Here is an 11199-nt window from a genome sequence, read left to right as displayed (position 1 = left end):
TGTAGCCGGTGCCGCGCTGAATGCATCTTTCATGAGGGGACAAAGCCGGGGGCCCACAGAGGCCCCCATCCGGGATCGGTGACTGAGGACACAGGCAAGGAGCGGTGAACAGCCAGAGGACAGAGCCGGCCGGCATCCCCGCACCCTGTTCAGGTCCCACGTGTCTGACTGGCCCTGTCCCTCCAGCCGGGGTCACGGCTCGCGAGTGTGTGATTCCTGTGTTCCCCATGGAGCCCCTGAAGCATGTCCTGCCCAAATCCCAGAAAGCTCATACCTGGGACACTGGGCGGGGACTGGGGGGCTGGGGGCTGGAGGCTGGGGGGCTGGGGGATTGGGGACTGGGGGCTAGAGGCCGGGGGCTGGGGGATTGGAGACTGGGAGGCTGGGGACTGGGGGCTGGGGACCGGGGGTCTGGGAGATGGGGCTTGGGCATGAGGTTGGGGCTGGAGGGCTAGGGGCTGAGGGGCTGGTCAGGCTAGGCTTTGGGGGGCTGGTGGCTGGGAAGCTGGAGTCTAGGGTCTGGGGTCTGGGGGCTTAGGGCTTTAGGTTGGGGTCTGGTGGCCAGGGCTGGAGTGTGTGGGGCTGGGGGCCAGAGCTAGGGGCTGGGGTCTGGGCATTTGGTGTCTGGGAGCTAGGGATCCAAGGCTGAGGCTGGGTGCCATAGCAGGGCTGGGCATGGCTGCAGCTGGAGGCCATAGCTGTGGAGCTGGGCATGGCTGCGGCTGGGGGCCATAGCTGTGGAGCTGGGTTCTGGGGGCTGGTGGTCCTGGGCTTGGGGAGCCGGGAGGCTGTGGGCAGGACATGCAGTCTTGCAGCCCAGGGACAGGGCCAGGCAAGGGCAGGCGGCCACCACCCAGGATAGCTCCTCCCAGGGCCACGGGCCCTGCCTTCCATCCGCAGCGCTGACCACTGGACAGCTCCCAGGACCTGGTCCAACCCCCTTGGTCTGGTCGGCCCCTAAACCTGGACAGATCTCAAATCACTTTTAAAAATCTTTATTTTGTATAGAGACAGACACGTTGAGAAGGGAGTGGAGGGGAGAGAGACAACTGCTCTCCTGCTCCACCCCTCGTGATATTTCCTCCCTACAGGTGGGGACCAGGCACTTGAAACCGAGTCCTTGAGCTCCACCAAATGTACCACTGCCCAGCCCCCTCTTATCCCTTTTCATTTGAGGAATCGCCTGTGGTAAGATCATAGACTCCGAGGTCTTTGTCCCCACCTCACCCACCTGCACAGCTCCATGTCCACACCTCGCACCCCCCAGAGGACCACCAGTTCTTACAACAGTCAGAGACAATTTGCTGGCTGCTGTTCTTTTTTTAATTTTATTTTTCAAGTTCATGTATGTCAGTTCTCTGGATTCCACATATGAGTGAAACCATCTGGCAGCTGCCTTTCTTCTCTTATTTCACTAAGCACCATCACCTCCAGTTCCACCCATTGTCCCCAAAGGACACAACATCATCTTTTTTATGGCAGAGTAGTATTCCATGAACTAGATAGCCCATGACTGCTTTAGCCAATCATCTGAGGGTGGGCATCTAGGCTGTGTCCACTCTTTTTAGCATAGAAGCCCCTGATAGTGGGGACGTGGGGGGTTGGGGGCCTGGGGGCTGGGGGCCTGCAGGGAGCTCACGCTCAGACCCCAGCCTGTCACCGCCCCGCCCATCCACCCCGTCTCCCCCTGAGGTCTGGTGGCTGCATCTCAGATCAGCCTCAGGGACCGTCCTCCCCTTGTGACCCTGCTTCCAGAACCTTCCAGGCAAAAGCCCTTCCCCCACGCAGGACGTCAGCACCGCTCACCTGTCTACCTGTCTGTCTGCCTCTGGTCCCAAGTCCAGCTGCCACGACCGGTCTGTGTCCCTAAGCCGATGGATCTGCTGTGGCAACTCCTGCCTGTCGGGCTCCAACCAGTTTCCGGACGCCCCTCTCTCTCCACTTCCGCCTGTCATCCGCCGGTGTGTCCATCAGTCCAGCTGCTGTCACCTACCCTTCATGGGCCAGTCACACCACAGCGTGTCCGTCAGCTGTCCACACGCCAATCTGTATCTGTCATCAGTATCCACACGTGACAACAGCTGTTACCCTGTTCATCACTTGGCGATTGCATCTGTCTGTCTGTCTGTCTCTCTAGCGATCGTCTATGATCTGTCTGTCTACCGATCATCTATATGTCTACCATCTAACTATCTATGATCTGTCTGTCCATCTATCATCTGTCTGTCTGTTTATCTGACTATAATATGTCTGTCTGTCTATTATCTATCATCTCTCTATGATCTATCTATGATCTGTCTATCTGTCCATCTATCATCTGTCTGTCTATCTGACTATAATATGTCTGTCTGTCTATTATCTATCATCTCTCTTTCTATGATCTGTCTATGATCTGTCCATCTATCATCTGTCTGTCTGTTATCTATCATCTCTCTATGATCTAACTATCTATGATCTGTCTACCTGTCCATCCATCATCTGTCTGTCTATTTAGCTACTGTCTATCTGTCCATCTATCACCTATCATCTGTCTATCATTTGTCTGTCTATCACCTATCATCTATCTGTCTATCAACGGTCTGCCTATCTGACTATAATATGTCTATCTGTCTGTCTATTACCTATCTATCATCTCTCTTTCTACTATCTGTCTGTCTATCTATCTAGCTATAATCTGTCTGTCTATCTGTCCATCTATCATCTGTCTGGCTGTCTATCTGACTATAATATGTCTGTCTGTCTGTCTATTATCTATCTATCATCTCTCTTTCTATGATCTAACTATCTATGATCTGTCTATCTGTCCATCTATCATCTGTATGCCTGTCTATCTGACTATAATATGTCTGTCTGTCTATTACCTATCTATCATCTCTCTTTCTACTATCTGTCTATCTAGCTATAATCTGTCTATCTGTCCATCTATCACCTATCATCTGTCTATCATTTGTCTATCACCTATCATCTATCTGTCTGTCTGTCTATCATCGTTCTGCTTATCTGCCTGCCTGTCATCTATCACCTCTATCATCTGTCCATCTGTCTGTCTGTCATCTATCCCTGTGTCTACCTCCCACCCCCCATCCCCGTGATCCACCAACCCCTCCCTCTCTCACATGCACCCTGCACCTGGATGCTTGCCTCCTCGCCCGTCATGCCCCCGTCCATGTCTGTGCCGGGTCTGATGGCTGTGTGGCGCAGTGTCTGTGCCGGGTCTGATGGCTGTGTGGCGCAGTGTCTGTGCCGGGTCTGATGGCTGTGTGGCGCAGTGTCTGTGCCGGGTCTGATGGCTGTGTGGCGCAGTGTCTGTGCCGGGTCTGATGGCTGTGTGGCGCAGTGTCTGTGCCGGGTCTGATGGCTGTGTGGCGCAGTGTCTGTGCCGGGTCTGATGGCTGTGTGGCGCAGTGTCTGTGCCGGGTCTGATGACTGTGTGGCGCAGTGTCTGTGCCGGGTCTGATGACTGTGTGGCGCAGTGTCTGTGCCGGGTCTGATGGCTGTGTGGCGCAGTGTCTGTGGAGTCCGTAGTTCTGTGTTCTTCACCGGTCACCCAGCTGCCTCCATCTCGGCACCAAGCGTCTGTCATCGTTTGATGTGTCCACACCTCCCACCCACTAACTGTCATCTAAGGGCTGGGAGACAGCACAGGGCTCTGCCAAAGACTCTCCTGCCTGAGGCTCTGGGGTGCCAGGTTCAATTCCCAGCACCACCATCAGCCAGAGCTCAGCAGGGCTCCGGTGTGTGCGTCTCTTTCTTGCTCTGGGTCTCCCTTTATACATAAATGCGTATTTGGACTGGGGAGACAGCATCATGGTTCTGCAAACAGACTCTCCCGCCTGAGACTCTGAGGTCCCCGGTTCAATCCCCAGCACCACCATCAGTCAGAGCTGAGCAGGGCTGAGGAGAAAGAGGGAGAGGAGGAGGGAGAGGAAGAGGGGGAGGAGGAGGGGGAGGAGGACGAGGAGGTAAGGGAGAAGAGGAGGCTGGAGAGGGAGGAGGAAGAGGAGGAGAGGAGGGAGAAGCAGCTGTGTGCTGTCTGTCCTGCTGGCCTGTGGTGTCCACGCTCTTACTGGTGCTCACGTGTGAAGTCACTGTCACTGCCCAGACCTGACCGCCTGTCTCCCATCTGCCCGCGACGTGGCTGTCGGTCTGTCTGCCCTCTATCTCTCTCTAGTGGACAGAAGCAGCTGAGACACTTCCCTGGTTCTCAGCTGAAACCCAGAGGCCAGCTGGTCCTGTGGGCATCCAGACGCCCCGGAGGCACCTGCAGCTCAGCTGAGCCTGCGGCCTGAGGTGGGCGCCCGCTGCGGGGCTGCTGGGAGGGTTGCCTGGGCCGGAGCGGCAGGATGAGAAGACGGCAGGGACAGGCCCCGGGAATCGCTCTGTAACTCCTGCCCTCTCTCAGTTTTGTTTTTTGTTACTGGAGCACTCACTACTCAGCCTGGCTTGTGGTGGGGGGGGGGGTGTTTGAATCTGGGACCTTGGTTCCTCAGGCATGAGAGTCTTTTTTGCCTCCAGGGTTATTGCTGGGGCTTGGTGCCTGCACTACAAATCCACTGCTCCTGGAGGCCATTTTTCCCACTTTGTTGCCCTTGTTGTTTTATTGTTGTAGTTATTATTGTTGTTGTCGTTGTTGGATAGGACAGAGAGAAGTGGAGAGAGGAGGGGAAGACAGAGAGGAGAGAGAAAGACAGACACCTGCAGACCTGCTTCACCGCCTGTGAAGCGACTCCCCTGCAGGTGGGGAGCTGGGGCTCGAACCAGGATCCTTCTGCTGGTCCCTGTGCTTAGTACTATGTGCACTCAACCCTCTGCACTACTGCTCAGCCCCCACTATCATTTTAAGACTGAGACACAGAACAAGATGGAGCCAGCTGGGGCCGTGGCCCCTTCCTGCACCCCTGTCTGGCCCACCAGGTCTCCTAGCCAGGGGGAGTGCCTTCTGCTTATATCCCATTTAATTCTTCAATTTATTTCAATTAGTATCTAATTTTGTAGATTTTATTTATTTAGTGACTGAATAGAGACAGAGAGAAGTTGAGAGGAGAGGGAGAGGAAAAGAGAGACACCTGCAGCCCAGCACCACCACTCGTGAAGCGTTCCAATAAAGTCTTTTTTTTAAGATAATGTGCCAAGTAGAGTATCCTAAACGTGTTGTGTATTTTTAGCTTTATTTTGATAGAACAGAGAGAAATTGAAAGGGGAGGGAGGGAGACAGTGACACCTCACAGGGCAGGACTGTCCCTGAGGCTGATCTGAGCTGCGTCCACGTGCAGCCCTGCTCCTTCGTTCATGGGGCTTCCCCTCAGGTGGGGACTGGGGGCTCAAACCCTGGTCCTGTGCCTGGTGGTGAGTGCGCCCAACCCCAGCTGGCCCTATGGTTGCCGTCACTTCTTAGATGTTGTCATCACAAGTCATGCTGACACTTCCAGGTGGAGACAGGAGCCCCACCGCAGCTCGGACTCCCGGGCGTGAGGGCTGTCCAGGCAGCAGGGCCGGTCACTGCTGGCTGCGAGGCTAGACTGCCCTTTGTCCACTCAGCTGTCGAGTGGCACCTTAGTCCTGCCGGGGCTCCGTGGGGCTTCATGCTCCACCACGCCGAGAGGATTGTCTTGTCTCTGATCATCACATTTCTCCACATAGAGGGTGAGAGGCAGAGAGGAGAGACAGCTCAGCTCTGACTCTGCTCGGGAAACGTGACCAGTTCTGGAGTTTCCATAGTGCCATGTCAGAGACTTGGACCCAGGACCGTGAGAAGTGCAGGGTGCATTCTCCGAGGGATGTGTCCGCTGGCCTCCTGACACTGAAGAGTAGAAGGAAGGGGCCGGGGGAGACAGCATAGTTGTTCTGCAAATAGATTCTCATGGCTCAGGCTCCCAGGCCCTGGGTTCAATCCCCAGTGCATGAGTAGCCACAGCTGAGCAGGGCTCTGAGGAAATAAATAAAAAACAAAGCATATGGAGAAGCCTCACAGTCCTGGAAGCTCGGGGTTCTCAACACAGACTGACGCCTAACATCATGTGGCTGGACCATGAGGGAACGTCAGCCTGACAAGGAGGCAGAATGCTGCAAGGATCAGTGACATCACGGGCTCAGTGCTCCCGGGATGGAGATTCAGTGCTCCCGGGATGGAGACTCAGTGCTCCCGGGATGGAGACTCAGTGCTCTCAGGATGGAGACTCAGTGCTCCCGGGATGGAGACTCAGTGCTCCCAGGATGGAGAGAAGACTCAGTGCTCCCAGGATGGAGAGAAGACTCAGTGCTCCCAGGATGAAGACTCAGTGCTCCCGGGATGGAGACTCAGTGCTCCTGGGATGGAGAGAAGACTCAGTGCTCCCGGGATGGAGACTCAGTGCTCCCGGGATGGAGACTCAGTGCTCCCGGGATGGAGACTCAGTGCTCCCAGGATGGAGACTCAGTGCTCCCGGGATGGAGACTCAGTGCTCCCGGGATGGAGACTCAGTGCTCCCGGGATGAAGACTCAGTGCTCCCAGGATGGAGACTCAGTGCTCCCGGGATGGAGACTCAGTGCTCCCGGGATGGAGAGAAGACTCAGTGCTCCCAGGATGGAGACTCAGTGCTCCCAGGATGTAGACTCAGTGCTCCCGGGATGGAGACTCAGTGCTCCCGGGATGGAGACTCAGTGCTCCCGGGATGGAGACTCAGTGCTCCCGGGATGGAGACTCAGTGCTCCCAGGATGGAGACTCAGTGCTCCCGGGATGGAGACTCAGTGCTCCCGGGATGGAGACTCAGTGCTCCCAGGATGGAGGCTCAGTGCTCCCAGGATGGAGAGAAGACTCAGTGCTCCCAGGATGGAGCCTCAATGCTCCCGGGATGGAGACTCAGTGCTCCCGGGATGGAGACTCAGTGCTCCCGGGATGAAGACTCAGTGCTCCCGGGATGGAGACTCAGTGCTCCCGGGATGGAGACTCAGTGCTCCTGGGAGGAGGGAGAGGAGCAGCCCACATAAGGGCCTCTGAGGCCCAGCTCTCAGGACTGAGCACCCCATTGCTTCACTCTTCCTGATGTGGTGCTGACATGACAGGTGCTGTCACTGGGTGTCACTAGCTCCCAGCTCATGGGGACCCGTCAGTCCACTGCTGGCCCCTGAGAGAGCGGCTCCGTGTCCTGCGGCTCTGAGCTCCCTGTGCCCAGGGGCTGAGGCAGCAGGACTCAGCTGTCAGCAACACCCATCTCCCCGTCTGTGCGTCCACACCCTGCCCTCCTAGGTGATGGCACCCAGTACCCGGCCGTGTGGCACCCTCAGCAGGGAGCGTCTCCAGTTGTAGCCAGCACCCCGCCGGCTGAGTCTGCAGCACAGTGCACTGAGGGGCGGTCAGCCCAGCCCAGCACCCAGTGCACAGACCACAGACTCACACAGCAAGGTACATGCTTCTCGGCCCAGAGATGAGGCAGTGCCCCCACGAAGCTTCCCATCAGCTGGGGGAGAACAGCCTGGGCCACACGCAGGGCCAAGCAGACGCTCGGGGAGCCGGCGTCCAGCCCCAAACTGCAAGTGTTCAAGCGACTCAGCACCAGGCCCATTTCAGCACTGAGAGCCCCTGAACACAGACCAGGGGCCACGAGACAAGTCAGCTGGTGATGCTGAGTCCAGGCAGACTTGGAGCACTGGGTCTGAGCCGTGCACTGCATGGGAGCACCAAGCACAGCACCCAGGGAGCCCCATGGAGCGTGGGCAGGGCTGTGGGGTTTCTCCTCTCTCAGCACCCTGCACAGCACCCAGGGAGCCCATGGAGGGTGGCTGGGCTGTGGGTCCCCTCTCTGGGACTTAGTGTTAGTAGAGTCCTCACCAGAGAGACACCTGAGGTGTCATTGAGTTGCAAGACCTTTGACATTCTCCCTTTCTCCCCCTCACTTCCCTTCTCTCCCTCAGAACCATCAGCAATGGTACTCTAGTACATAAGACAGTACCCTGTCTGGTACTCTAGTACATAAGACAGTACCCTGTCTCCACAGTCCCTGAAGGGACCTGTCTGGGTGCTGAGGGTGCTGAGGCCCCATGACTTCCTGCCCCAGAATGTCCCCGTCAGCAGGTGTCAGCAGCCCTCCTGCCCAGCCCCGTCCTCAGCACCCCAGGGCCACAGCCACAGCTTGAGGCCACAGAAGTCCATGACCAGGTTATCTGCCAGCCGGCCAGGCTGTGACACTCTGGGTGAGAGGCACTCTGGAAACCACGCAGCCTCTGGACTCTGGCCGCACGGCAGGAGTGGAGCCTCCCGGGCCTGACATCTCTCTGTCTGCCTGTCACCTCCCTCTTTGCTTACTAGACAGGGCAGAGACCCTGACGGGGACAGAGACAGAGACACCTGCAGCCCTGCTTCACCACTCGTGAAACTCCCACTACCCCCTGCAGGTGGGGAACGGGGCTCGAACCCGGGTCCTCCTGCATGGTAATCTGTGCACCCACCAGATGCGCCACCCCCAGACCCATCACCGTGTCCTCACCCACCTCCTGTCCCATCACTCATCTGTTTATCTGTCTGTGTACATATGTGTCTGTCCTTTGCCAGAGTCTCACCCAATTTTAAAATTCCATTTTGCAGAGCAGCTCAGGGTCCGTGGGACTGAGATTCCGGGGTTGAGAGAGAGAGACAGAGACAGAGAGAGACACAGAGAGAGAGAGAGAGAGGGAGGGAGGCCAGAGCACAGCTCAGCCCTGTGTGAGGTGTTGCCAGGATTGAACCTGCAGGCCAGGCAGGAAAACTCTCTGCTGAGCAACAGAGAGAGACAGAGACACCCAGAGAGACAGAGATGTTCAGAGACACAGAGGCAGAGACACCCACAGAGACACAGAGAGATGTATGTACAGAGACAGAGAGACAGAGACACCCACAGAGACACAGAGAGACATACATACAGAGACACAGAGAGACACATGTAGAGAAATTTCAGGGGATGCCTGCAGCCACCGGCACCTCAGTCTCACTGAGCACCCACTGCACCCTTAGACGGCCAGGACCACTCTGGCTGGCCTCGGACGGGGCAGCACCCACTGCCAGGTCACCACCCCGTGTCCGTGTCCCAGAGACATTGCTGAAGCAGGCAGTGGGTGCTCAGGGATGCCATGCACCCTCACACACGCACTCCCACCCCTCAGGCCCCCAGCAGTGGCCGTGGGAGGGGACAGTCCCCTGCGAGTCCCCAGAGCTGTGTCCCCGGGGATGATTGCCCAGGATGGGCAGGGACAGCACAGTGCCCTGGGGGCACACTGCCAGGTCCCCTGATGCAGGGGTCTGAGGGCCCTCCCCCGGCCCCCCAGCCCCCCGCCCCCCCCCCCCGGCATGGACCCAGCGTGCGGGGGACCCTGCGGGCCTCTTTTGGGAAGCGACACCGGGCGTTAATAACGTTTGATCAATGTGTCCAAGTCAGGCTGAATTGTCCGTAAGCGGATAGGCCGACATATGTCTCAATATCTGCGTGAGATCCATTATTCTCCAGCGAGCGGGAATTTAATGAAATATAAACACCATTACTCCTCCGGTTTCAGCCCATCCGTCACCGCAGGGTGGGCCTGCTGAGCTGGGGCTGCCAGGAGCATCATCTGTCTCCTGTCCCCGCAGGAGGTGGGGAGGGGAGGGGGATGGGGGGGGGACAGGCCACCATCCAGCCCTGCCCCCGCCTCCGCACCTGCCCCCGCTCAGAGCAGTGTCGGCCCCCAGCTGCAGGGCTGTCCTGGGGTCTCCCTCTGAGCCCCACAGATGCCACACAGAGCCAAAGGAGGGATGGGGCGGTCACCTCAGAGGCTCCCGGTCACTGGGGACACAGCCTCTGGAAGCCGGCCCCCAGGACCTCGTCTGCTGAGGGTTCGACCTCACCCAGGGCTGCAGGAGAGGAGGGGATTTCCAGCCAGCTCGGGCCATGGCCGGGGGCTGCCCCTGAGGGAGGGGTCTCCCTGTGCCCCCCCCCCCCCCACACACACACACGGGCTGGATCACAGCCCCGGAGGCTCCCACCAGCTGGGGGTGTGAGCTCAAGGACAGTGAGGAGGACGTGACCGCTGGTGCTGACAGGTGGCCCGGCACAACAGGCCTTGTGGCTGGGGGTCCCAAGGCCCCTCTCTGAGAGCCCCGGGCAAAGCTGGTGCTGGCTCTGCCCCTCCGAAGGAAGCCCTGGAGGGTGGCATGAGGTTCACTTAGTGACCCTGTGGAGGGGGGGGGGTGGCAGCCTCCGGGGACACTGCATTCAGAGCACAGAGGGACCGAGGGAGGATGGGCACAGAGCCGGGCTGGCACGGGGTGGCCCTCCTGAGGGCAGAGGGGCACCCGAGCTCAGGTTAGAGTTGACGCCCATGAGCGGGGGTAGAAGAGGGATAAGCAGCTTGATCAGGCCAGCAGGACACAGCAGCTGAGGATGGGGACCCCAGCGGGATGCCAGAGGGATGCCCAGGCTTGCTCCGTCCCAGAGCTCTGGGCTGAGTGGCCAGCCTGCCACCTTCTGCTGGGCCTCTGCTGACGGGCAGCTCTGGGCTTGGGGGCAGGACTCCAGGGGGACCCCGTGTCAGCACAGGGGGGCTGTACGCTTGGTCGCCGGGTGGTCACTCAGAGCCAGGGTGCCTGTCCGGTGACACTCTGTCCCCTCAGCTTTGCCTGGACATGGGGGCGTCCTTCTGTGCAGCAGTGACAGAGGGACAGGCCTGTCCTCCAAGGCTGAGCACAGAGAGCCCCAGAGGGCCTGAGCCTGCAGCCAGAACTCAGCCTGGGCCACCCGCCCACCCATCCACCCATCCACCCACCTGTCCACACACCTGTCCACACACCTGTCCACACACCTGTCCACACACCTGCCCATCCACCCATCTTCCTCCCCTCCAATCACCCCCATAGTCTATGTCTCTGTCTCTTTCTATGTCTGTCTCTGCCTCTGTCTTTCTGTCCCTGTCTTTGTCTTTTTCTGTCTGTCTCTCTCTCTCTCCCTCTTTTTATCTGAAAAGTCAACCCTGAGTGGTACACAGCCAGAGATGACAAAAAGCAAGAAAGGAAGGGAGGAAGGATGGAAGGAAGGAAGGAAGGAAGGAAGGAAGGAGAAGGAAGGGAAGGGAGGGAGGGAGGAAGGAAGGAAGGAAGGAGAAGGAAGGGAAGGGAGGGAGGGAGGAAGGAAGGAAGGAAGGAGAAGGAAGGGAAGGGAGGGAGGGAGGGAGGAAGGGAGGAAGGATGGAAGGAAGGAAGGAAAGATGGGGGAGG

General features: G+C 58.1%; 1 pseudogene; it reads left to right on the top strand.

Annotated features, from left to right (window-relative positions):
• Nucleotides 1–2146: 2146 nt before the first annotated feature.
• LOC132536388 (uncharacterized) lies at nucleotides 2147–2894 on the top strand (annotated as a pseudogene).
• Nucleotides 2895–11199: the final 8305 nt, after the last annotated feature.

This window comes from Erinaceus europaeus, unplaced genomic scaffold, assembly GCF_950295315.1.
Source record: "Erinaceus europaeus unplaced genomic scaffold, mEriEur2.1 scaffold_370, whole genome shotgun sequence".
Classification (NCBI taxonomy): Eukaryota; Metazoa; Chordata; class Mammalia; order Eulipotyphla; family Erinaceidae; genus Erinaceus; species Erinaceus europaeus.
This window is presented reverse-complemented; position numbering and strand designations above follow the sequence as displayed.